Here is a 24,117-nt window from a genome sequence, read left to right as displayed (position 1 = left end):
TAGCTTATTAATGGGTCTATCAGTTACCTTTATCGGGAATCGGCGTACTTATCCTGTGGACGAATCGAGGCATGATGGCGGGTCTCCCATAGGTTTGACTATGGATAGCGTGTGGAGGAATCCGTGTGATCTGCCACTTTAGTAGCTTGCGTGATACACCATAGCTTTCCCGATTACTTAGATACGTGGTCGTTTTGGCTAATATCCCTTTTGGTCGCGTAAATAATATCTTGATGTTATCAGAAGCCCCCCCAAAGTAACGTTAAAGTCCTTTAGGGCTTTTGCACTTCCTGGCATGCCGTCATGATGTGCCGCATTAATTACCGCTCTGTTCCAGACCATTCATCGCGCGACAGGTGTCCTAGACACATAGCTCGAGGTAAGTGGCGGCACCTTCTTCAGACTCTTTTTTTTTCTTTCTTCTTCATTTGCTAATTTTCCTTCGATTTTGCTTGCGTTTTTCCAGAGCTTTTTCTGCGTCAAGAATCTTTGAAGCTTCCGATTTTCCATGTAAGTTAACCTTCTTGTCCTGTTCTTGTTGTCATCTGGGTTTTTATGAGTTCCTCCTCTGGTTATACTATTGAACTCTTCGATTTGACCACTTCCTCCGAGCCTTTGTTTAGTTGGACTTCTTCCGAGAGCTCTAATTCTTCCGAAAGCACCCTTAGTTGCGATTTATCCGAGTTACGCAATACGGTGAGGGAGCGTAGGAATCGTCGCCCCCGTTTAATTGAAATCCAGGACCCTTCCGCCGCTGTAGCTCATACCGCTCCGGCGATAGACCCTAGTATTGGAAATTAGGTTAAGGTATAGCAGCGGAAATATAAAAATTTTAACCTATTTCCATTTAACCACAAGATCCGTTAACCGTTATTTTATATAAAGAATGATAAGAAGAAATACCTTTTAGAAGTTCTATCTACCGTTGCAAACGAAGTGCCCACAACTTCAAAAGAGATAGAAACTGTCTACTAATCTGCCCCTATCTGAAACAGACCTTCCAGACCTCCGAACGACAATCCCTTCGGTGGAAACGTGGAAGAATATGTCTAGAAGCTCCTGTCCAAAAATCACGACGATCCGACGGTTCAATCTCCAGGAATCCGCGAAATCGTGAACTGACCTGATGTAGGAGTAGTAAAACGAATTTCTCCCTTTGTTTGTTTTTCTTCTTCGAGTTCCCAAACACGAAATAAAACACGGGAAGATTAATTTAGTATCAACCGTTGAATAGCAACCAAAGTAGATTGCCTTTAACTAATCAACACAAGATCAAAGATAAAAGAAATAGATGAAAATTAATTGATCAAACGAAGCCGTAGAGAAATCTCGTCCTCGAACTAGGGGTGTCGAATTTTCTCTCTCTTGGACTAGGTGAATTTCGAAAATCACAAGTAGGGTATGGCTTGCTTGGATTTCAAAAATCTCAAGGGAAGGGGTATTTATAATCTCTTGTATCTAATCCCGAGTTAGATAGAATTAGGTTACTGAATAGGAATTTCATTCGGAATAGAATTCCTAATTATTATCTCACTATATATCTAATATATTAAGGATAATAATAATAACCTTATTGGATAATAATAGGAGTATATTAATCTAATTAAAACTCCTAACTTAATTATCTCTTAATTAATTTAATTCATATTCCTAATCTAATTAGGATTAACAAAATCAAATTAATTATTCATGTATATTACTACATGAATTTCGACCCCCTTATGTCCATGGGCCTTATTGGGCTCAATTGGGCTTCTATCAATTAATTAACATCTATCTCTCTTTTAGGTTCCAAGTCTTATGTGTGATCCATTAGGTTCTTATTGCTTCTAGCCGTATGCAACGTTATTAAATTAATTTTCAAATAATTATATTTAATCTTTGCATAACGGAATGATGTACAGAGTATGTGATTAGCAAGTCCGTAATCATTCCCCAGAGCTATAAGAAGACAGGTTGATTCTGTCGTTAACCTTTCCGTATTAGTTACAGTATAATTCGATCCTTTATCAACTACATCCTTGACCTGAATCTTATGACTATGGGTGATGTCAAGTCACATATAGCGAGACGTTCGTTTTACTTGTACAAGCCGAGTCAACTCAAAAAGATAGGTTAAGTGAAATCTGTATTTCTTACTCTTAAGTTATCACCTTGCAAGGATTTAGAGTCGAGTCTTCCACAAGCGATCCATAGATGTATCTCCCATTTATCGGGAGTGATAAATGCTTAATCCAATATATAACGACTCCATAATTACTTCCTGTGATACCCAACGTCTACTGTTCACACCCCAGAGTCATCTCTGTTAAGGATCGTGTTACACCAGAGTCAAAGCATCACATTCCGTAATCCAGAATACCAATTAATATTCCTTTGAGTATGAGGATTAGTTATACCTATTAATACCAATGAGATGAACAGGTGACAAGGATGAATCTACCCATCCTGTTATCTCAAATCGGATCCCCAATCCTAATGAACAACGTTTCATCGGATCTATATAACTGTCTAGATATCTGTATATATGAAGCTTGTGAGATCAGCTTTCTGTCGGACAGAAGACATTGTTATATACAAGTCTCAATGGTGATGTGTCAATCCCAAACATATCACTTGACTTGGGGTGGTTTTAAGTTTATTAGTTTACTATAAAGTTTTGTCTCACTTCATGCTTGTATGAACACTTTATAATCACTTTAAATAAACTTACGGATTTCCTTTTATTAGACTTTATTTAGTGCTTAAAAGGGATTGCCTTTATATAGTTATAAAACATATATCTCATTAAACAAATGATATAAAGAACAATTCATTTACATTAAGTTTGTATCCTAGAACAATTGTCTATAGGACACTAAACCCCAACATACTCCCACTTGGACTAAAGCCAATTGTTTCTAAAACTTATCCCAGTAGAAGTTAAATGACGATCATGTATTCTCTAGGTTAAAGGCTTTGTCAACGGATCTGCAACGTTGTCCTCTGTAGGTACTCTTTCTATTCTCACATCTCCTCTAGCCACAATCTCTCTAATGATGTGGTATCGCTTAAGGTAATGCTTGGATGCATTATGAGACCGTGGTTCCTTTGCTTGCGCAATGGCTCCATTGTTATCACAGTACAGTGTAATGGGATTGACAATGTCAGGCACCACACCTAGTTCTGTAATGAACTTTCTAATCCAAACCGCTTCCTTTGCTGCTTCCGCAGCTGCGATATACTCTGACTCGGTCGTAGAGAAAGCTACGCTTCCCTGCTTGGAACTCTTCCAACTGACCGCGCCCCCATTCAAGATAAATAGGTATCCTGATTGGGATTTATAATCATTCTCATCCGTGAGATGACTTGCGTCTGAAAATCCTTCTATTTTCAGATCACCTTCTCCGTACACTAGGAACATATCTTTAGTTCTTCTAAAGTACTTAAGAATGTTCTTTACGGCAATCCAATGCTCGTCTCTCGGATTCCCTTGGTAACGATTCGTTACAGATAACGCGAACGCTACGTCAGGTCTAGTGCATAGCATAGCATACATAATCGAACCGATTGCGCTGGCGTACGGGACTACAGCCATGCGTCGTTTATCATCATCGGTTTTAGGAAATTGATGATTGTTTAACTTTACTCCATGTAACATGGGTAAGTTACCTCGTTTCGATTCAAGCATGCTAAACCGATTTAGCACCTTTTCAATGTATGTAGCCTGTGAAAGACCAAGCAGTCTTCTCGATCTATCTCTATAGATCTTTATACCGAGTATATAAGCTGCTTCACCAAGGTCTTTCATTGAGAAGTTACCAGATAACCATACTTTCACTGACTGTAAGAGAGCAACGTCATTTCCCATTAATAATATATCGTCCACATATAGTATGAGAAATGCTATAGAGCTCCCACTTGCTTTTTTGTAAATGCAAGCTTCTTCGCAATTTTGTTCAAAACCAAATTGTTTTATGGTTTCGTCAAAACGCTTATTCCAGCTTCTATATGCTTGCTTGAGTCCATAAATGGATCTCTGAAGTTTGCAAACTTTATTTGCATCCTTCGATATGAAACCTTCAGGCTGCATCATATATACATCCTCAAGCAGGTTTCCGTTTAGGAAAGCTGTTTTCACATCCATTTGCCAAATCTCATAATCGTAGTGAGCGGCAATTGCAAGCATGATTCTGATTGATTTGGACATAGCCACATGAGAGAAAGTTTCGTCATAATCAATTCCTTGCTTCTGACGATATCCTTTCGCTACTAACCTAGCTTTGTAGGTGCTAACCTTTCCATCCATGTCTGTCTTCTTTTTGAAGGTCCACCTGCACCCAATGGCTATTATCCCTTCGGGTGGATCAACCAAAGTCCACACTTGGTTAGTATACATGGAATCCATTTCAGAATCCATGACCTCAAGCCATGCTTTAGAATCTGGACTAGTAAGAGCCTCTTCGTAGTTTTCGGGTTCGTCGTCTAACACGGGAACCTCATTATCATCTCCCACTAGAAAACCATATCTAACTGGGAGTTCACGAACTCTTTGTGATCTACGAATAGGTGGAACTAGAGTCTCATCTAATGGGACTCCTTCGGGTACCTCAACCGCCTCTGTTGTTTCAGTCGGTGTTTCTTCTTCTTGAACTTCGTCAAGTTCAATCATGCTTCCCTTTTGTGTTTCTTCGAGAAACTCTTTCTCTAAGAAGGTTGCGTGCTTGGATACGATTACTTTCTGATCATCTGGATGATAGAAGTAATATCCCATAGTTTCCTTAGGGTATCCAATAAAGAAACATTTATCAGATTTCGAATCTAGTTTGTCGGACGCAATGCGTTTGACAAAGGCTGAACAACCCCATATTCTCATAAATGAAAACACGGGTTTCCTACCAACGAACAATTAATATGGTGTGGAACTAGCGGATTTAGTTGGTACTCGATTTAGGGTGAAGAGGGCAGTTTCTAAGGCATAGCCCCAGAACGTCTTTGGAAGTAAGGCCATGCTCATCATGGATCGTACCATATCTAATAGGGTACGGTTTCTCCTCTCGGACACACCATTGTGTTGTGGTGTATATGGAGGTGTCCATTGTGAGCATATCCCACATTCAGTTAGATAATTCAGAAAATCATCTGAAAGATATTCGCCACCTCGATCAGATCGAAGCGTCTTTATTTTCTTTCCTAATTGATTTTCTACTTCATTCTTGAAGCATTTGAATTTCTCAAAAGCTTCTGACTTGTGCTTCATCAAGTAGATGTAACCATATCGGGTATGGTCATCTATGAAGCTTATGAAGAATCTGAATCCTCCTCTTGCTTGGACTGACATAGGACCACATACATCTGAATGAATGAGTCCTAGAGTGTCTGATACACGCTCACCTTTATTGCTAAAGGGTGTCTTTGTCATTTTACCTTTTAAACATGATTCGCATGTTTCCAATGATTCGGGATCGATCGGATCTATAAGCCCATCTGAATGTAGCTTTAGCATGCGTCTCTTGTTTATATGGCCTAAACGACAATGCCACAAGTAAGTTGAATTATCTAGCTTATGTCTTTTGGTATCAATTGCAAAAGCAGGAATTTTGTTATCTAACACATAAATCCCATTTTGTGAAATTCCTGAAAAATAAAAGATCGAATCTTTATAAAAATTGCAACTCTTGTCTTTTATTGAAATATGAAAAGCCATCGTCAACAAGGCAACTAATAGAAATAATATTTCTAGATATTCCTGGAATATCCTCAGGCTGCATCCGGTATCAAGTACCAAAAGATTCAGACTGTGAAATTTCAATATAAAACATACCAGATGTTGAAGTCCCTGCTTCTTCCCCTTTTGAGGAAGGCTAGGTACACCAACAGTTTCTTTTCCAATGCCCGTCTTTACCACATAAGTGGCACTCTCTTTTGGGCTTCTTCACTTCCTTTCCCTTAGTTTTGTTGGGCACGACTTTCTTACCTTTCTTGGGATATTTAGGATTGGGAGAATCCCCTTTCCTCTTCTTTGATCCCTATATGAGAAGAGCTGGTATGGCTTTGTCTTTCTTCATATTGGGCTCAACTGACTTGAGCATATTTGCAAGCTCTTCAAGAGAGGTTTGCAAGTCATTCATCTGATAGTTCATGATGAACTGTGAATAACTCTCTGGGAGGGATTGAAGAATTAAGTCTATACTTAATTCATTATCCATCGCAAATCCAATACTAGAAAGTTTGGTAATGTAGCCAATCATCTTGACACAATGTGTCATGACAAATGTGCCCTCTTACATCCTACTACGATAGAGCAACTTGGATATCTCGTAGCGTTCGCACCTGGTTTGTTTCCCAAACAATTCCTTTAGGTGCATGATGATGGAATAGGCATCCATTTCCTCATGTTGCCTTTGTAATTCCGGTGTCATCGATGCAAGTATGATGCATCCGGCATGATCATCATCAGCCTTATGCTTCTGGTAAGCATCAATTTCCTCAATGGGAGCATCATCAGCAGGGAGAGGGGGTATCGATGTATCAAGTACATACACTATTTTATCGAACTTCAAAACAATTTTGAGGTTACGAAACCAATCGGTGAAGTTTGAACCATTCAATTTGTTATCGGTAAGAATGTTTTGCAGATTGGTTTTAGTCATGATTATAAGAGTGGGTTTAATTAAACCTGAGAGTGAGAAAGAGTAAACGTATGTCATTCATTTGGTTAAAGTATATCAATCTAAAATTATAGGCCTTTTAGTTTATTTTAGATTGCTCCCACTATTTTGCCAAATTAATAGCCCTCCATATTAATTCGAAGAATTTCACAAATCCTTTAGTGAGCTAGGATCCTAACTCCTGAGATTTCGCCTTGAGTTTACTCAACAAGCTAGTCTCATTCATTAGGTAGATTCATGTAATCAATCACATCTTTAATGTGATTCCTAGGTTATTGGGTTACTAACCACATTAGTAACTAATATGCTATTCATATTAATCCCAACCGTCTTGCCCATTAGTTTATGACAATATGAGTTTACTCATCCAATTATCATAATCTAATTTAAGTATTACCCCATATTCATGAAAAATGATTTTCGATAATTCAGGTGTTACCGAAAGGACCCCGAGCTTGAGTTTACTCAACAACCCAAAGGCCCTCAGCACTGCCGGCTGAATTATAATATTAGGGAGGGGCAACCGATTTTAATAACTTGTTTATTTACTTAACTTTTTAATGAGGGATTTTATTTTAGGTCTCATAATCTAACTTAGTCTTGATTTGCTTTAGCATACATCAGACACATACATTCACATACATTGGCGTTATGGACATATCATCTAAATTATTCCATCGAGCCAGAGACGGAATAAGGGCAAACCTAAGGAAATACTAACTATTACATATTTCTCTTTAGGTCCTCCATCTTCTCCATGGCGCCTTGAAATTACATATTAATTTCTATACTACTAAAGAAAACTTCAATTGAATTGAAAGGAATCAGATGAGAGGAGAAATTACAATACATAGTAGAAAGGCAGGACTCGCAGGCCCTATTTCAAAAATACCAAAAGACTAAAGAGGGTCCAAATATGTCCATAACTCCAAACATGCATAGACTCAATTAAATAAATTTAATTGGTTGATTACATAACTATCTTATGTAATATTTATGTTAATCACATTAACATATCAAATCAACTTTCATCCAATTTTACTTCTAATAGTTTCGTATCTTTTATATTAATTTTTAGATTAATATAACTATACAAAACTTTAATTATGCACGTCCCAATTATTTTGATTTTAATTCATTTAACATTTTGATTTACAAATTGGTAAAACAAACTTTTAAACAAATTTTCATTCGATAATCAAAACAGAAAACTATCAATTTCTGAAACATATATATTTAAGTATAAAAACGATTTTAAATATATATATATATATATATATATATATATATATATATATATCAGTTCTAAAACGGTTTTAAAACGATTTTCAGAAAATAGGAAAAACTACTATAGATTTCCGTTTTATCTTTAGAATTAATAAAACTGATTTTATCAATCTAACTATAAAACTAATAGATTTTGTTATAATGATTATCAACCAAAATAATTAGGAACATACGCATAATATGTTTTAATTAACAATTAATTAAAACTTATTTATCTTTAGAATTAATTAATCAAAACAATTTGTTAATTAATCCTAACTATAAATATTTATTCAATCCTATTGAAAACTTCTAAATTTTCATATATGAAATAACGGATTTAACGATGGTTCTGATACCACTGTTGGAAATTAGGCTAAGGTATAGCAGCGGAAATATAAATTTTTTAACCTATTTCCATTTAACCACAAGATCCGTTAACCGTTATTTCATATAAAGAAGGATAAGAAGAAATACCTTTTAGAAGTTCTATCTACCGTTGCAAACGAAGTGCCCACAACTTCAAAAGAGATAGAAACTGTCTACCAATCTTCCCCTATCCGAAACAGACCTTCCAGACCTCCGAACGACAATCCCTTCGGTGGAAACGAGGAAGAATATGTCTAGAAGCTCTTGTCCAAATATCACGACGATCCGACGGTTCAATCTCCGGGAATCCACGAAATCGTGAACTGACCTGATGTGTGAGTAGTAAAATGAATTTCTCCCTTTTGTTTGTTTTTCTTCTTCGAGTTCCCAAACACGAAATAAAACACGGGAAGGATTAATTTGGAATCAACCGTTGAATAGCAACCAAAGTAGATTGCCTCTAACTAATCAACACAAGATCAAGGATAAAAGAAATAGATGAAAATCAATTGATCAAACGAAGCCGTAGAGAAATCTCGTCCTCGAACTAGGGGTGTCGAATTTTCTCTCTCTTGGACTAGGTGAATTTTGAAAATCACAAGTAGGGTATGGCTTGCTTGGATTTCAAAAATCTCAAGGGAAGGGGTATTTATAATCTCTTGTATCTAATCCCTAGTTAGATAGAATTAGGTTACTGAATAGGAATTCCATTCGGAATAGAATTCCTAATTATTATCTCACTATATATCTAATATATTAAGGATAATAATAATAACCTTATTGGATAATAATAGGAGTATATTAATCTAATTAAAACTCCTAACTTAATTATCTCTTAATTAATTTAATTCATATTCCTAATCTAATTAGGATTAACAAAATCAAATTAATTATTCATGTATATCACTACATGAATTTCGACCCCCTTATGTCCATGGGCCTTATTGGGCTCAATTGGGCTTCTATCAATTAATTAACATCTATCTCTCTTTTAGGTTCCAAGTCTTATGTGTGATCCATTAGGTTCTTATTGCTTCTAGCCGTATGCAACGTTATTAAATTAATTTTCAAAGAATTATATTTAATCTTCGCATAACGGAATGATGTATAGAGTATGTGATTAGCAAGTCCGTAATCATTCCCCCAGAGCTATAAGAAGACAGGTTGATTCTGTCGTTAACCTTTCCGTATTAGTTACAGTATAATTCGATCCTTTATCAACTACATCCTTGAACTGAATCTTATGACTATGGGTGATGTCAAGTCACATATAGCGAGACGTTCGTTTTACTTGTACAGGCCGAGTCAACTCAAAAAGATAGGTTAAGTGAAATCTGTATTTCTTACTCTTAAGCTATCACCTTACAAGGATTTAGAGTCGAGTCTTCCACAAGCGATCCATGGATGTATCTCCCATTTATCGGGAGTGATAAATGCTCAATCCAATATATAATGACTCCGCAATTACTTCCTGTGATACCCAACGTCTACTGTTCACACCCCAGAGTCATCTCTGTTAAGGATCATGTTACACCAGAGTCAAAGCATCACATTCCGTAATCCAGAATACCAATTAATATTCCTTTGAGTCTGAGGATTAGTTATACCTATTAATACCAATGAGATGAACAGGTGACAAGGATGAATCTACCCATCCTGTTATCTCAAATCGGATCCCCAATCCTAATGAACAACGTTTCATCGGATCTATGTAACTGTCGAGATATCTGTATATATGAAGCTTGTGAGATCAGCTTTCTGTCGGACAGAAGATATTGTTATATACAAGTCTCAACAATGATGTGTCAATCCCAAACATATCACTTGACTTGGGGTGGTTTTAAGTTTATCAGTTTACTATAAAGTTTTGTCTCACTTCATGCTTGTATGAACACTTTATAATCACTTTAAATAAACTTACGGATTTCCTTTTATTAGACTTTATTTAGTACTTAAAAGGGATTGCCTTTATATAGTTATAAAACATATATCTCATTAAACAAATGATATAAAGAACAATTCATTTACATTAAGTTTGTATCCTAGAACAATTGTCTATAGGATGCTAAATCCCAACACCTAGGAGCTTTTCCGGAATGGAGGCTTCCCCTTCAACCCCGATTAGAAAAAAGAAGCCTCGTGCGGAGATCACTCCGTCTCGTATGAGTGCCGCGGATCTTGCCGATTTGGCGGATCTCTATCAGTGGATTAAAAATTACGAGACCGAATTGGCGGCTGCTCATCAGCGACCCGCCTGTCCCCCTAAGGGATACCTTTCTGTATATAGGAGTCATGTGGAGAGAGGATTCCGCCTTCCTCTTCCCCATATGATGGGGGATATTTTGGAGTTCTTCGGGATCACTGTCTGCCAGCTGCATCCAAACGGCTGGTTGGACATAGCTCTAGATTTTTTTTAGCTTCGAATCTGGGGGTAACCTGTACTCCCCGTGTCTTCCGATCTCTTCACAAGCCTTTGAAGCGTCAAACCGAATCTTTCTTCACCTTTGTCAAATGCAAATGTTATTCGCCTTTTAGTGATAAGATGTCAAACGTCCATCTCTGGGACGAAAAGTTTTTCTTTGTCAAAGTGGAAAAGAGCGAATCTCTTGGATTCCCGTTAAACTGGAACGCTAAGCCTCAACATATGGCTGGGGACTTGCGTATACTGACTGATAGTGATGAAAAAGTGGCGGATCTCATGAAGAGCATCAAAACAGATGCTTGGACGTACGCCGATGCTCTGGAATTCTTCGCCGAGTGGGGGATGAGATTACTTACGTGAAGTTTACTCAACTTGATGAAGGTACCTTTGTTTCTTCCTTGAACCTTGATTATTTTGTTGTTCCCTTGTCAGGGATTTGTCTGAAGCCAGTTGCGCCCTTGTAGAGAAGCATAGAAAACAGAAGGAGCTGGAGGCTTAAAAGAATGCGCAGGTGACGAATCCCAGTAAGAGGGACGAGAAACGCCCTATGGAGGGTGCCGCGAATCCCCCTAGTAAGAAGACGAGATCAGCCGCTGCTGGTGGAGAGAAATTGCTGGCGAATGCCTTGAAAGTAGGGAAGCCTAGGATGGACTGGTTGAGTCCCAACCAAGAGCAGGTACGACCGCCTTACTTTTCTTGTTCCTTGGCTTTATAGACCCTGATCTTTTGCTTGGATAGGTGATCAAACCTGACTTGGGGAAATGCTGGCTCTCCAAGTATGGTGCCAAGGGGTCCCTGAGGAACGAGGCGGTCGTGAATGACTTGGATGAAGACATTGGCCAGCTTGGAGAGGTTCACGAGAACTAGACTAAGTTCTCTAGGTCTGATCATGCCAAGATGGGGAAAAGGGATATCCTTTCAGTAAGCTTTTCTCTTCTTGTTTTACATATTTGGATGAAAGAGTGATCTCCATGAGGGAGACTTTGTTTCTTAAACGATCTTTTTATCTTGTCAGGCCTATGCTCATATGTGTGCAATGGAGGCGGATCTTCTCCAGGGATTCGCGGATAAGGCTACTATCCAGAGGCTGGAGAATGAGGTAGCAGTGGCCAATGCCAATGCAGCTGCTGCCATTGCACTTAATCAGAAGAAGGATGACGAGATCCGCCAGTTGAAAGAGAAGATGGAGAAGGATGTTGAGGATCACAAAGCGGTGTTGATGAACACGGAACTTATGGCGGGTAGTCGGGCGTACTACTATGGTGAGAAGATCATAGCTTACATTAGATTCGCCTACCTAGAGATTGACTTTGTGGATCTGGAGTACGTGGTCCCCGAGGTTGAGGATGCCCTTAGATATGACTGAGTGCCAAATCCTCGTGACTTCATCCGTGACCAGGTCCGAAAAGAGCTGAAAGGATCAGATGAGGAAGTCAAGCCCATCGTCAACCTTGACGCGGATGACCTTGATGAGACATCTAAAGAAGTAGGGGATAAGGCGGATGCTGCAGAGATCAATGATGCGGCTCCTCAAGCGGGGATCGTTGATATAGAGAAGGAGGTCCGTTTGAAGGATGTGTCTCTTGAGAATGGATCCCAAGAGGATAATGTTGTGAACATTTAATTTTGTTGTAACTAAGTACAATTTTTGCAAGCCTTTTGGTTTCTAATTTCAACCTTATATGATTTATGTCGTTTAGCAAGTAAATTTCTTATATTTAGGACTTTATTTTGCTGGTTCAAGGTAGGTGGCCAGCCGTACCTTGAAATGTGAGCCTTTTTGAAGGCTTTGAAGCTTTTTATTCCTTTTGAGGAAGTTAATCTGCCTTAGGCGATCGATTTGCTTCATGTCATTGAGGTGAATCGATCCGCCACCAGGTCTTGAAACTCTTCTTTGGGAAGAGTATTTGAGGATGTAAAGTGGTGTTTAGAATAGGGACGCTGGCAATTGTACTAGGTCGTGTGTAGTGTGGCAAGACCAAGTGTCGTCTTCCACAGGGATTGAACTTAAACAGGAAGAATAAGTTACCTTAAGTGTTAGATGCAAATTCTGAAGAATGTTAATGATAGTGAGGTGAACTTGTTCTGAATGCCTTGACTTTCGCAGAATGCTCTAAACTCCCTATAATTGAACCGTGTCCCATTGTCGGTGATAATTGTGCGAGGGACTCCGAATCTTCCGACGATATTATCCCTTACAAACTCGACCATTCGCTCCGCGTTTATGGAGGAGACAGCTTCGGCCTCTACCCACTTCGTAAAGTGATCAACAGCTACTATCACATATTTCCTTTGTCTCTTGGTAGGAGGAAAAGGACCGACAATGTTGATACCCCAGATGGCAAAAGGTCGTCCCTCAATAATGGGTTTTTGTAGGTGCTTAGCCGTGTGAGACTCATTTGCATGGACTCGGCAATTATGATAGGTCTCTACCAGCTTCTGAGCATCGAGTTCCGCCGTAGGCCAATAAAATCCAGATAACCTGGACTTTTTTAGAATGGAGGCGGATGCTTCATGGGCTCTGCAAGCACCTTCGTGTAACTCCTTGAGGATTTCCTGTCCTTCTTCCATTGCAACGCACTTCAACCAGGGGTGTCCAAAAGATTTCTTGTACAGCTGGCCATTTATTATAGAGAAGTATGCCGCTTTTCTTACCATCCGTCTGGCTTCCTCTTTGTCTTGAGGAAAAGTCCCATTTGTGAGATACTGCTGGATCGGCGATCTCCAATCTCCCACGGCGGATGTAAGGAGAGCTACAACTTCTGGGGTGAATGGCGGTCTAGTTTTCACCTCGAATGGGCATTGCAGGTCCACCCACTGATCTTTGCTTGAAGCCAATTTAGCCAGGTGATCCGCTTTCGTGTTTGATCCTCGCAGCATATGAACTAGCTCCCATTTGGTTTCTTTGATTTCCAGATGGTTTAATAGCTTTTTGACCTCCTCTACATATTTGACCAGAGTCTCATCTTTTACATCAAAGTTTTTGATCACCTGGTTGACCATTAGCTTAGAGTCGCTATAGATCACAACTCACTCTGGCGTAATCTCCTTTAGCAGGCGTAGCCCCAATATCAAGGCTTCATATTGTTGGGGTTTTGTGTCCTATAGTCAATTGTTGCAGGATACAAACTTATTGTAAATGAATTGTTCTTTATATCATTTGTTTTAATGAGATATATGTTTTATAACTATATAAAGGCAATCCCTTTTAAGCACTAAATAAAGTCTAATAAAAGGAAATCCGTAAGTTTGTTTAAAGTGATTATAAAGTGTTCATACAAGCATGAAGTGAGACAAAACTTTATAATAAACTAATAAACTTAAAACCACCCCAAGTCAAGTGATATGTTTAGGATTGATATATCACTGTTGAGACTTGTATGTAACAATGTCTTTTGTCCGACAGAAAGCTGATCTCACAAGCTTCATATATACAGATATCTGGACAGTTACATAGATCCGATGAAACGTTGTTCATTAGGATTGGGGATACGATTTGAGATAACAGGATGGGTAGATTCATCCTTGTCAACTGTTCATCTCATTGGTATTAATAGGTATAACTAATCCTCAGACTCAAAGGAATGTTAATTGGTCATCCTGAATTACTGAATGTGAGACTTTGATCCTGTGGTCCCACGATCCTTAACAGAGATGACTCTGGGGTGTGAACTGCAAAGGTTGGGTGTCACAGGAAGTAATTTCAGGGTAGTTATACATTGGATTGAGCATTTATCACTCCCGATTAATGGGAGATACATCCAAGGATCGCTTGTGGAAGACTTGACTCTAAACCCTTGCAAGGTGATAGCTTAAGAGTAGAAATACAGATTTCACTTAACCTATCTTTTTGAGTTGACTCGGCCAATAACAAGTAAAACGAACGTCTCGCTATATGTGACTTGACATTACCCATAGTCATAAGATTCAGTTCAAGGATGTAGTTGATAAAGGATCGTATTATACCGTAACTAATACGGAAGGGTTAACGACAGAATCAACCTGTCTTCTTAACGAACTCTGGGGGAATGATTACAGACTTGCCAATAACATACTCTGTACATCATTCCGTTATGCAAGGGATTAAATATAATTCTTGAAGAAATTAATTTAATAGGTTGCATACGGCCAGAAGTAGTAAGGACCTAATGGATCACACATAAGACTTGGAACCAAAAGAGAGATGGATATGATTAATAGATGGAAGCCCAATTGAGCCCAGTAAGGCCCAAATACAAGGAAGGGGTCGAAATTTGTATGTATTAGTAAGGGATTGATTTTATTCCATTAATCCTAATTTGATTAGGATTATGAATTAAATTAATTAAGAGATAATTTAATTAGGAGTTTTAATTAGATTAATATTCTCCTATTATTATCCAATTAGGTTATTTATTATTATCCTAAATATATTAGATATATAGTGAGATAATAATTAGGAATCCTTTTCCGAATTGGATTCCTATTAAGTAACCTATTCCTATCTAACTAGGGTTTAGATACAAGCTAATATATATACCCCTTCCTATAGTGAATTTCGACCAAGCCCTAAGCCTCCCCACTTGTGATTTTCGAAATTGCTTAGAGAGAGAGAGAAAAGAATTCTATTCCCCAAGTTCGTGGATAAGAATTCATACGGCATTCCATCGATTGATTAATCTTATTCATCCCTCTTTCTCCTTGATCTTGTGTTGGTTAATTAGAGGCAATCTATTTTGGTTGCATCTCATAAGGGTTGATTTTATCTTAACCTCACCGTATTCTACTTTGCGGTTGGAACCTCGGAGAAGAATTTTGGGCGCTTCTTTAACAATGGTAGATTGTTCATCGAAAGGTATTCCTTCTTATCCATCTTTATATGAAGTAACGATTAACGGATCCTATGGTTAAAAGGAAATAGGCTAAAATTTTATATTTCCGCTGCTATACCTTAGCCCTAATTTCCAACACATATTCTGCGGCATTATTTGTTGCAGGGAACTCTAACTTCGCTGTATAATGTAACTTGATGTAGTGAGGTCCCTTGATTACTACGCCTATTCCTGCACCTTCCGCTGAAGAAGCGCCATCCGTGTACATCGTCCATTCTTCCACTTTTGGTTTAGGAAGGTTCACGCCCTCTTCGGTGAATTCGTTCACAAAGTCTGCCAAAACTTGGCTTTCAAGGCGGATCGGCCTTCATAACGAACATCAAACTCGCCTAGGCGGATCGCCCACTCCATCAACCTCCCTGAAGTTTCTGGCTTTTGTAATACCTTCCTCATGGGTATGTTGGTGCGAACGATGGCTGTGTGTGCTTGAAAATAAGGTCTCAGGCGAGGGGTGGTTTGAATGGTGGTTTGATTTGAATGGTAGTTGTTTTGTGTTTAGCGGATAATTTAGCTTTTGAAGAGCTGGTCATTTTTAGATAGGCTTTCCTGTTTGCTTCTGTTTTCTTCTCTCTTTTTTTTGGATAAAAAAGGACAGATTTTCTATTTGATAATGTCCTTATTGATATATTTTGAGGAAACATGGCCTTTTTCTTTTGTTACCAGCTCTCGGCTATGGGTGTTTTGTGTTGAGTATTTGAATGTTCATTCTAATGTGTCAAGATTCATTTCTTTCAACTGAAGGGCAGGTGAGGCAAAGTCTCACTTAACTAAGGTATACAAAGCTCACTCACAAAAAATAATAATTGCATACAGTTATGCATAATTTCAGCACAAGCCTCACCGGTTGTTTGTACTTAAGTCAATACTTGACCTAATCAGGGATATCACAAATTAATTGACCAGCCTAAACTTCTCACCAACAAATCATCAATTCACCACAAGAAGACAACAAAAGTATGGTGACTCAGCTATGCTAAGTTTAGTAGAAACATACCAATGTGAGAATGGATGGTTGAGTTGCGGGTGAAGCGCACAGGGTGATTGTGGTGTTTGTGCTTTGTTTTTCTTTTTGTGGGGTGGTGCTGAGGTGAAGCGAGGACTAGGCAAAACTTATAGTGGGGATAAAATGAATGAGCATGTTAAAGCAGTATTGAACAGCCTAACTGTGTGTTAAGACGCTAGGTTCCTACCCCCAACTTAACAAACACATTGTCCTCAATGGAAAATGATGGGGTAAGAACCAGACGCCAACAGAAATAAGCAAAACAGCAGTAGCAGCAGGACGAACAAAGGATAGAGAGAAAGAGAGATACACATTTACACTGTAGGGGATTGGGAGGACTCCGCCCCCTCTTCGGCAGCTGGTTTTGGAACAGAGGCAGTGGTGCCTGTTTTAACTGGTTCATTTTGGACGGGGCTCTTTTGCGACTTCTGGGATGCATCTGATTGATGGGGTTTGGCTGCAGACCGGGTGTTTCCTTCCAAAATAGCTATTCTGGCACGTAAAATTTCCATTTCTTACTCATATGTATTGATTCGTTGCTCCATAACACGCATGTTGCGAAAGATGGTCTCCATGCTCATTCTAGCGGCAATGCGGTGGATTTGCTCATCATCAGCTGTTGGTGATTGTTCTGGGACGGAGCAAATAGGTGTGATATGAACAGGTTCTGGAATAGCCTCTTCGGATCTGCATCGCTTGGAGGGACCAGCTTGGTCTTTGTCCTTTTTCCGTAGGTGTTCTGCCTCCCGCCAGAGATACCAAACTCCTTTGATATCGCAACATATTTCAATCCGCTTCATTACCTGCAAATTCAAAGGATCCATTGCTGGACCAAGGGTGAGTGATGTAGTTAATTTAGGATCGAAAAATCCCAAATTCTGAGCAATGGTGGTGATGAACGATCCACAGAACAGGCCAGCGACATTATTCTTTTGTTGTAGGGAGGCAATATATTCTGCAAAATAGTACCCAACATTTAATGGTTTCTGATCACGCAAACATGCTAGGGCAAATAGATCAGCGGATGGAACCGTGGCTTGATGGACCCTACCAAAGAGTGAGCCAGCCAGAATACGGTGTAAATATTTCAAGGAATAGCTCTCGATACCTGAGGCCTTGGAGGAACTAGGATTATACTCGAGATGACCTGTGATGGCATGCCAGAAAGCGCCGGCGTCAAATTCCTCAGGAATCTCCCGGTGGGCCGAAAGGTAGGGTTCCTCTTCGAGTGTGGTTTGGTCAACCAAGCCAAGAAAGATGTTCATTTTGTTGATGGAGCAGTTCATGTGGTTACCCATAAGACGAAATTGGTAGCGCTTGTGGTGGTTGGGGTCAGTGTACTTTGCATCCCTTTGGAATGTGGAGATGAACTCCATTGTGAGTTCATGATAAGTGCACTCATCAATGGCCAAAAATTTCTCCAGATTGGCACCGGCTATCATTTGCTTGACCTCCGTATCCAAACCAACTTCTCGTAAACTGTCCCAACATATTTGCCTTGTGGCGCATAGTTCCATATTTTGGAAATGGCACGGGATGTGTGGGTGCTAGAGCTCACATCGGGTTTCTTTTCTTTGCTCTTGGTCGCAGTAGCCGACCTTGTATTCTTTCTTGCCATGGTGAAGGGATGAAAGGAGGTTTCGGAAATGCAGAAATATGTGTGATGAGTGAAATGTGACTCCTTTATACAAGATGGCAGCCAACTGAACCGTCAGGGATGAGAGTAACCGTTTGAACCAATCAAATCCCTTATTCCACCGTAAGAATAGGGTATGAATTTGCTGTGTTTGGGAAAGGGGGTAACCACATCAATTCTTGTGACCGTTGTAGTTGTAGGTCTGCCGTCTGACAATGTGGCATTAAAGGACAAGACGGCAGAGGCGGTGAGTGTCTCGTACGTGGTGAGAGAAATGGTTGTTCGTACGTTTCTATGCACTTTGACACCCAAAAGAAACTATCATAGGAGAAATGAGGAAGTTAAATAAAATAAACTTAGTAAATAAAAGTGAACGTAGTAAATAAAAATAAAAATGATGAAATTGCAAATCTAAAAGCAGAAAAGAAAAAAATTAAAATTTATTGACCCCCAACTTTGGAATCATTGTGGGTTGATTAAGCGGTGGGTTGTGCCCACAGTACCGGGGGGTTCATGGGCCAAATAAGGTTTCAGACGTTGCCCATTAACTTTGAATATGTCTCCCTTGGTGTTCTGAATTTCGATTGCCCTATGAGGGAAGATTCGGTACACCGTGAATGGGCCAGACCACCGTGAGCAAAGTTTACCAGGGAACAGGCGTAGGCGTGAGTTATACAGGAGTACAGGATCACCTTCTTTAAAGTTTTTGGACTGAATACGCGAATCATGCCACAGTTTGGTTTTTTCCTTGTATTTGATGGCATTCTCGTAGGCGAATAAGCAGAATTCATCCATTTCATTTAACTGGGCGCACCTGTTTAGCTTGACATCCTGGTCATCAAAATTTAGAAATGTTAGTGCCTAGTATGCTCTATGTTCTAATTCAATAGGGAGGTGGTATGCTTTTCCGAACAGGAGCCGGAAAGGAGACATTCCTCTAGGTGTTTTATAGGCTGTTCGATATGCCCACAGTGCATTGTCGAGTTTTAGAGACCAGTCTTTTCTTGAAGAATTAACTGTTTTCTCTAAAATTCGCTTCAGCTCTCTGTTGGATAATTCCACTTGACCACTCGTTTGAGGGTGGTATGGTGTGGCTATACGATGCGTGACGCCATATTTCTAAAGTAGTTTCTCAAATACTTTGTTACAAAAGTGAGTACCTTGATCACTTATAATTGCCCTTGGTACTCCGAATCTTGTAAACAATCGTTTCAAAAATTGTAGCACTACCTTGGCATCATTCGAGGGACATGCACAGGCCTCCACCCACTTACTCATATAATCTACAGCGACCAGGATGTGATGATTTCCAAAAGATATGGGAAACGGTCCCATGAAGTCCATGCCCCATACATCAAAGATCTCGCAAACAATAATGTTGTTCAAAGGCATGGCGTTTTGAGCAGAGATATTGCCTGTTCGTTGACAATCATCACAACGTTGAACATACTGTTGCGCATCCTTGTATATGGTGGGCCAGAAGAAACCTGCTTGAAACACTTTTGCAGCTGTTCGGTTAGCCCCAAAGTGGCCACCTGATTCCGCGGCGTGGCATTTTTACAAGATTTCCATTCCTTCTTCTTTGGTTACGCATCTTCGCAGGAGCTGGTCTGCACATAATTTAAACAAATAAGGTTCCTCCCAAATATAATATTTTAGATCAGAATAAAACTTTCGTTTTTTATTAGTGGGGTATCGAAAGGGCTTTATTTTGCAAGCCAAGAAATTTGCGATATCGGCAAACCAGGGAATCGTGGAAATTGCAAACAGTTGCTCGTTAGGGAACTGGTCGAGAATGTCTAGTTGTTCGATTTCAGTGGTGGCTTGGATTCTGGATAAGTGATCAGCTGCTAAGTTTTCCGATCCCTTTTTATCCTTGATCTCTAAGTCGAACTCTTGTAAGAGGAGCAACCATCGTATTAGTCTTGGTTTAGCGTCCTTCTTGGCAAACAGGTATTTCAATGCAAAATGGTCAGTGTAAACAGTTACTCTAGAGAGAACAAGATAAGGGCGAAATTTATCGAATGCATAGACTACGGCCAGAAACTCTTTTTCTGTGGTCGTGTAATTTTGTTGAGCTTCATTCAGAGTTTTGCTGGCATAGTGTATGGGCTTAAACTGCTTGGGAATTCGTTGTCCAAGAACAGCCCCTACACTGAGATCACTAGCATCGCACATGAGTTCGAATGGTGCGCCCCAGTCTGGTGCAGCGAGTATAGGTGCATGTGTCAGCAGATTTTTGATATGTTCGAATGCCTGGTTGCACTCGTCGGTGAAATTGAAATCAGCTTCTTTGTGTAACAATGCGGAGAGTGGCTGTGCAATTTTCGAAAAGTCCTTGATGAATCGTTTGTAGAAACCAGCGTGTCCCAAGAAGCTTCGAATATCCTTGACTGTTTTGGGCGCAGGTAGTTTCTTGATTATTTCCACTTTAGCTTGGTCGACTTCCAGCCCCTTGCTCGATATTTTATGTCCTAGTACAATGCCTCTTGTTACCATAAAATGGCATTTCTCCCAATTTAAGACCAACTGTGTCTCTGTGCATCTTTCTAGAACAGCTTCCAGATTTTGCAAACAGGCGTTGAATGATGCTCCGTAGACAGAAAAATCATTCATGAATATTTCCACAGTCTTCTCGATCATATCATGGAATATGGCCATCATACACCTCTGAAATGTTGCTGGAGCGTTGCACAATCCGAATGGCATGCGTTTATAAGCAAAAGTCCCATATGGACAAGTAAACGTGGTCTTTTCTTGGTCTTTGGTACAAATGTGAATCTGGTTGTACCCTGAATACCCATCCAAGAAACAATAGAATTGATAACCAGCTAGTCTTTCTAGCATCTGATCGATGAAAGGCAAGGGGAAGTGATCCTTTCTTGTTGCTTTGTTGAGCTTCCTGTAATCAATGCACACTCACCATCCTGTGATTGTTCTGGTGGGGATGAGTTCATCCTTATCATTTCTGACCACGGTGGTTCCTCCTTTCTTGGGAACAACTTGAACAGGACTGGTCCACATGCTATCTAAAATAGAATAAATGATTCCTGCATCGATGAGCTTAATCACTTCTGCTTTTATGACTTCTTTCATGTGTGGATTGAGTCTCCTTTGCGGTTGTACAGTTGGTCGATGATTCTCTTCCATCAAGATCTTATGCATACAGATGGTTGGGCTGATCCCCTTTATATCTTCTATTTTCCATGCTAGAGCCTTCTTATGCCTTCTTAAGATGGTGAGCAATTGTTCCTTCTGATCTTTTGTCAATGTTGCTGAGATAATTACTGGTCTACTGTTTGGTGGATCTAGGAATGCGTATTCCAGATGATCGGGCAGTTGTTTTAGTTCAGGGTGTTCTTCTTTGTTTCCCTTGTCGATGCATATCTCAGGGGGGGTATCTTGCTTTTTTTCATCGTTGGTTTTTTCTTCTGGTTCGGATTCAAACAACTGTTCCTCTTTTTTACGCTTCTGCGCATCGATTTGTTCCTGCAAGGAAAAATTATCATCCTTTGTATCCATAAAATAGCATGAGTCGTTAGAGGTTGGTGCATGGTGAATAGCTTCATGCATTTTAAACACTACTTCTTCATTATTTATTTTCAGAATGAGATGCCCCTTATGCACGTCAATAACAGCTCTGCCAGTTGCTAGAAAGGGTCGTCCCAAAATTATTGGGACTTCCAGATCCTCAGCAATATCCATTATGATAAAATCAACAAGTAAAATGAAGTTGCCAACCTTAACCAAAACATCTTCGATTATACCCTTGGGGTATCGAATTGATCGATCTGCTAGTTGAACCGTGACCTTAGTTGGTCTTGGTTCTCCTAGGCCTAATTGCATGTATATTGAATATGGCATAAGGTTAATGCTGGCTCCTAAATCACATAAAGCATTTTGGATGGTAAATGTTCCTATCGAACAAGGTATAGAAAAACTCCCTGGATCTTTGAGCTTTTTTAGAATTTGTTGTTTGTCTTGCAGGATGGATGAGCTGTCCCTGTTCAATTGTACCATGGCTACGCTTTCCAGTTTCTTTTTGTTGGTCAGCAAATCCTTTAGGAATTTGACATACATGGGCATTTCAGATAAAGCTTCGATAAATGGTATGTTGATGTGCAACTTCGTCAATTGGTCAAGGAAGCTCTTATGTCTCTTCTCACAATTCTGCTGCTTCAGCCTTTCAGGGTATGGAACCCTTGGTTCATATTGGGATGCACCTGGTTCATGTTCCATCAACTGTTTATCTTTCCTGTGTTTGGAAACAGGTGGTTGATCATTAGAGCTTGCTCCTTCGGTAGTAGGTTTCACCGCGTGGTCCGGTACTTCCTTTCCTCCCCTCAGGATAATGGCACTGACTCCTTCTTTTGGATTGGTTACTGTGTTGCTTAGAAGTGCGCCTTTTTCTTTTGAAGCTATGGCTGTAGCAAATTGTTGCATTTGGGTCTCAAGATTCTTGATAGATGATTGTGTCTGCTTCATGAATTGCATCATCATGGATTCTAAATCAGGCTTTCCTTCTTGTGGAGTGTTTGAATGGCGTTGATATTGTTGAGTAGATGAATTGCTTTGTTGTGGCAGATATGCTGGTCGTGAATTCTCTTGCCTATAAGGCTGCTGCATCGCTGGTTGCCTCTGATTATCTTGCCAAGAAAAATTTGGGTGACTTCTCCACCCTGGATTATATGTGTTCGAATAGGGGTTCGGTGGTTGGCGAGCAATAAAATCACACTGTTCTTGCATTGATGCTCCTGGTTTAGTTCCGGGACAATCTATTGGTCGATGAGGCCCACTGCAGAAATCACAGCCATCAGGTGATAAGGTTTCCATCGGAGCAGAGGGTTGCGTGTTCATTGCTGAAACATTCATCTTTCCCATTGTTTTGACTAGTTGTTCCATTTGTGAAGACAATTTGCTGATCGCCTCGCTATTTGCGGTATTCGTGATTCTCTTGCTGTCGGCTCTTACCGAATGCCAGTTGTAACTAGTGTTGACCACTCTCTCTATTAATTCGTACAAGGCTTGAGGTTCCAGTTCCTCCGGATTTCCATTGGCAACTGATTCAATTTGTATCTTGTAGGCATTGGTCACTCCATTATAAAAGTTCTGCACCTGCATCCACATGGGTATGCCATGATTCGACACTCTTCGCAATAATTCTTTATATCTTTCCCACGCTTCAGATAATGATTCATCCTCTTCTTGAACGAAGTGTGAAACCTCATTTCTCAACTTGATTGCCTGTCTAGGCGGGAAATATTTCATCAGAAATAGGGTAGCCATTTCCTCCCAGCTCGTGATAGATCCTGGTTGTAAGTTCTTCAACCAGTTCTTTGCCTTGTCTTTCAAAAAGAAGGGAAACAACTTGAGCCGCATAACCTCGTCATCGTCATTCCTATGGGATCAAAAAGTGTTGCACATTGTGATGAAATCTTGAATATGGGCATTTGGGTCTTCGTTTGGGTATCCCCCAAACTGCACAGCTGTTTGTAACATCTGAATCATTGGGGCTTTCACTTCGAACATGCGATTTCCATCGTTTGGTATGACAATGCATGATGAATGCCCTTCGGTGGATGGTCTGGAGTAATCCTTCATCCTCAACCTCGGGTTGACATTATTGTTGTTATTTTCATTTTCACCATGACCTTCCTCATGGTTCTCACCGTGTCCTGGGCCAGGCATCTCAACTTCGTAGTCCATTCTGTTGCGTCAAGCTTGTCTGAACAGTCTTCTCCTTATTTTGTACGTTCTTTCTATCTCAACGTCTATAGGAAGGATAGGAACACCTGCTCTTCGCATACAAAACTAACAATCGAAATGCACAAACTGGACAAACAGGTGGTTATCAGGTAACGAAATAAGCATACAAATTCTTCGATATTTCAGTTTAAACA

The 24,117-nt window shown here is 39.8% G+C and overlaps 1 non-coding gene across 1 annotated transcript; it reads left to right on the top strand.

Moving 5' to 3' along the window:
* Positions 1-23,348: 23,348 nt before the first annotated feature.
* On the top strand, positions 23,349-23,455 carry LOC136231667 (small nucleolar RNA R71). Its single transcript, XR_010690037.1, has one exon. It is a non-coding gene; the product is annotated as a small nucleolar RNA R71 (small nucleolar RNA).
* The last annotated feature ends 662 nt before the right edge of the window (positions 23,456-24,117 follow it).

The sequence above is a fragment of the Euphorbia lathyris genome, chromosome 5, assembly GCF_963576675.1.
Source record: "Euphorbia lathyris chromosome 5, ddEupLath1.1, whole genome shotgun sequence".
In the NCBI taxonomy this organism is placed as follows: domain Eukaryota; kingdom Viridiplantae; phylum Streptophyta; class Magnoliopsida; order Malpighiales; family Euphorbiaceae; genus Euphorbia; species Euphorbia lathyris.
This window is presented reverse-complemented; position numbering and strand designations above follow the sequence as displayed.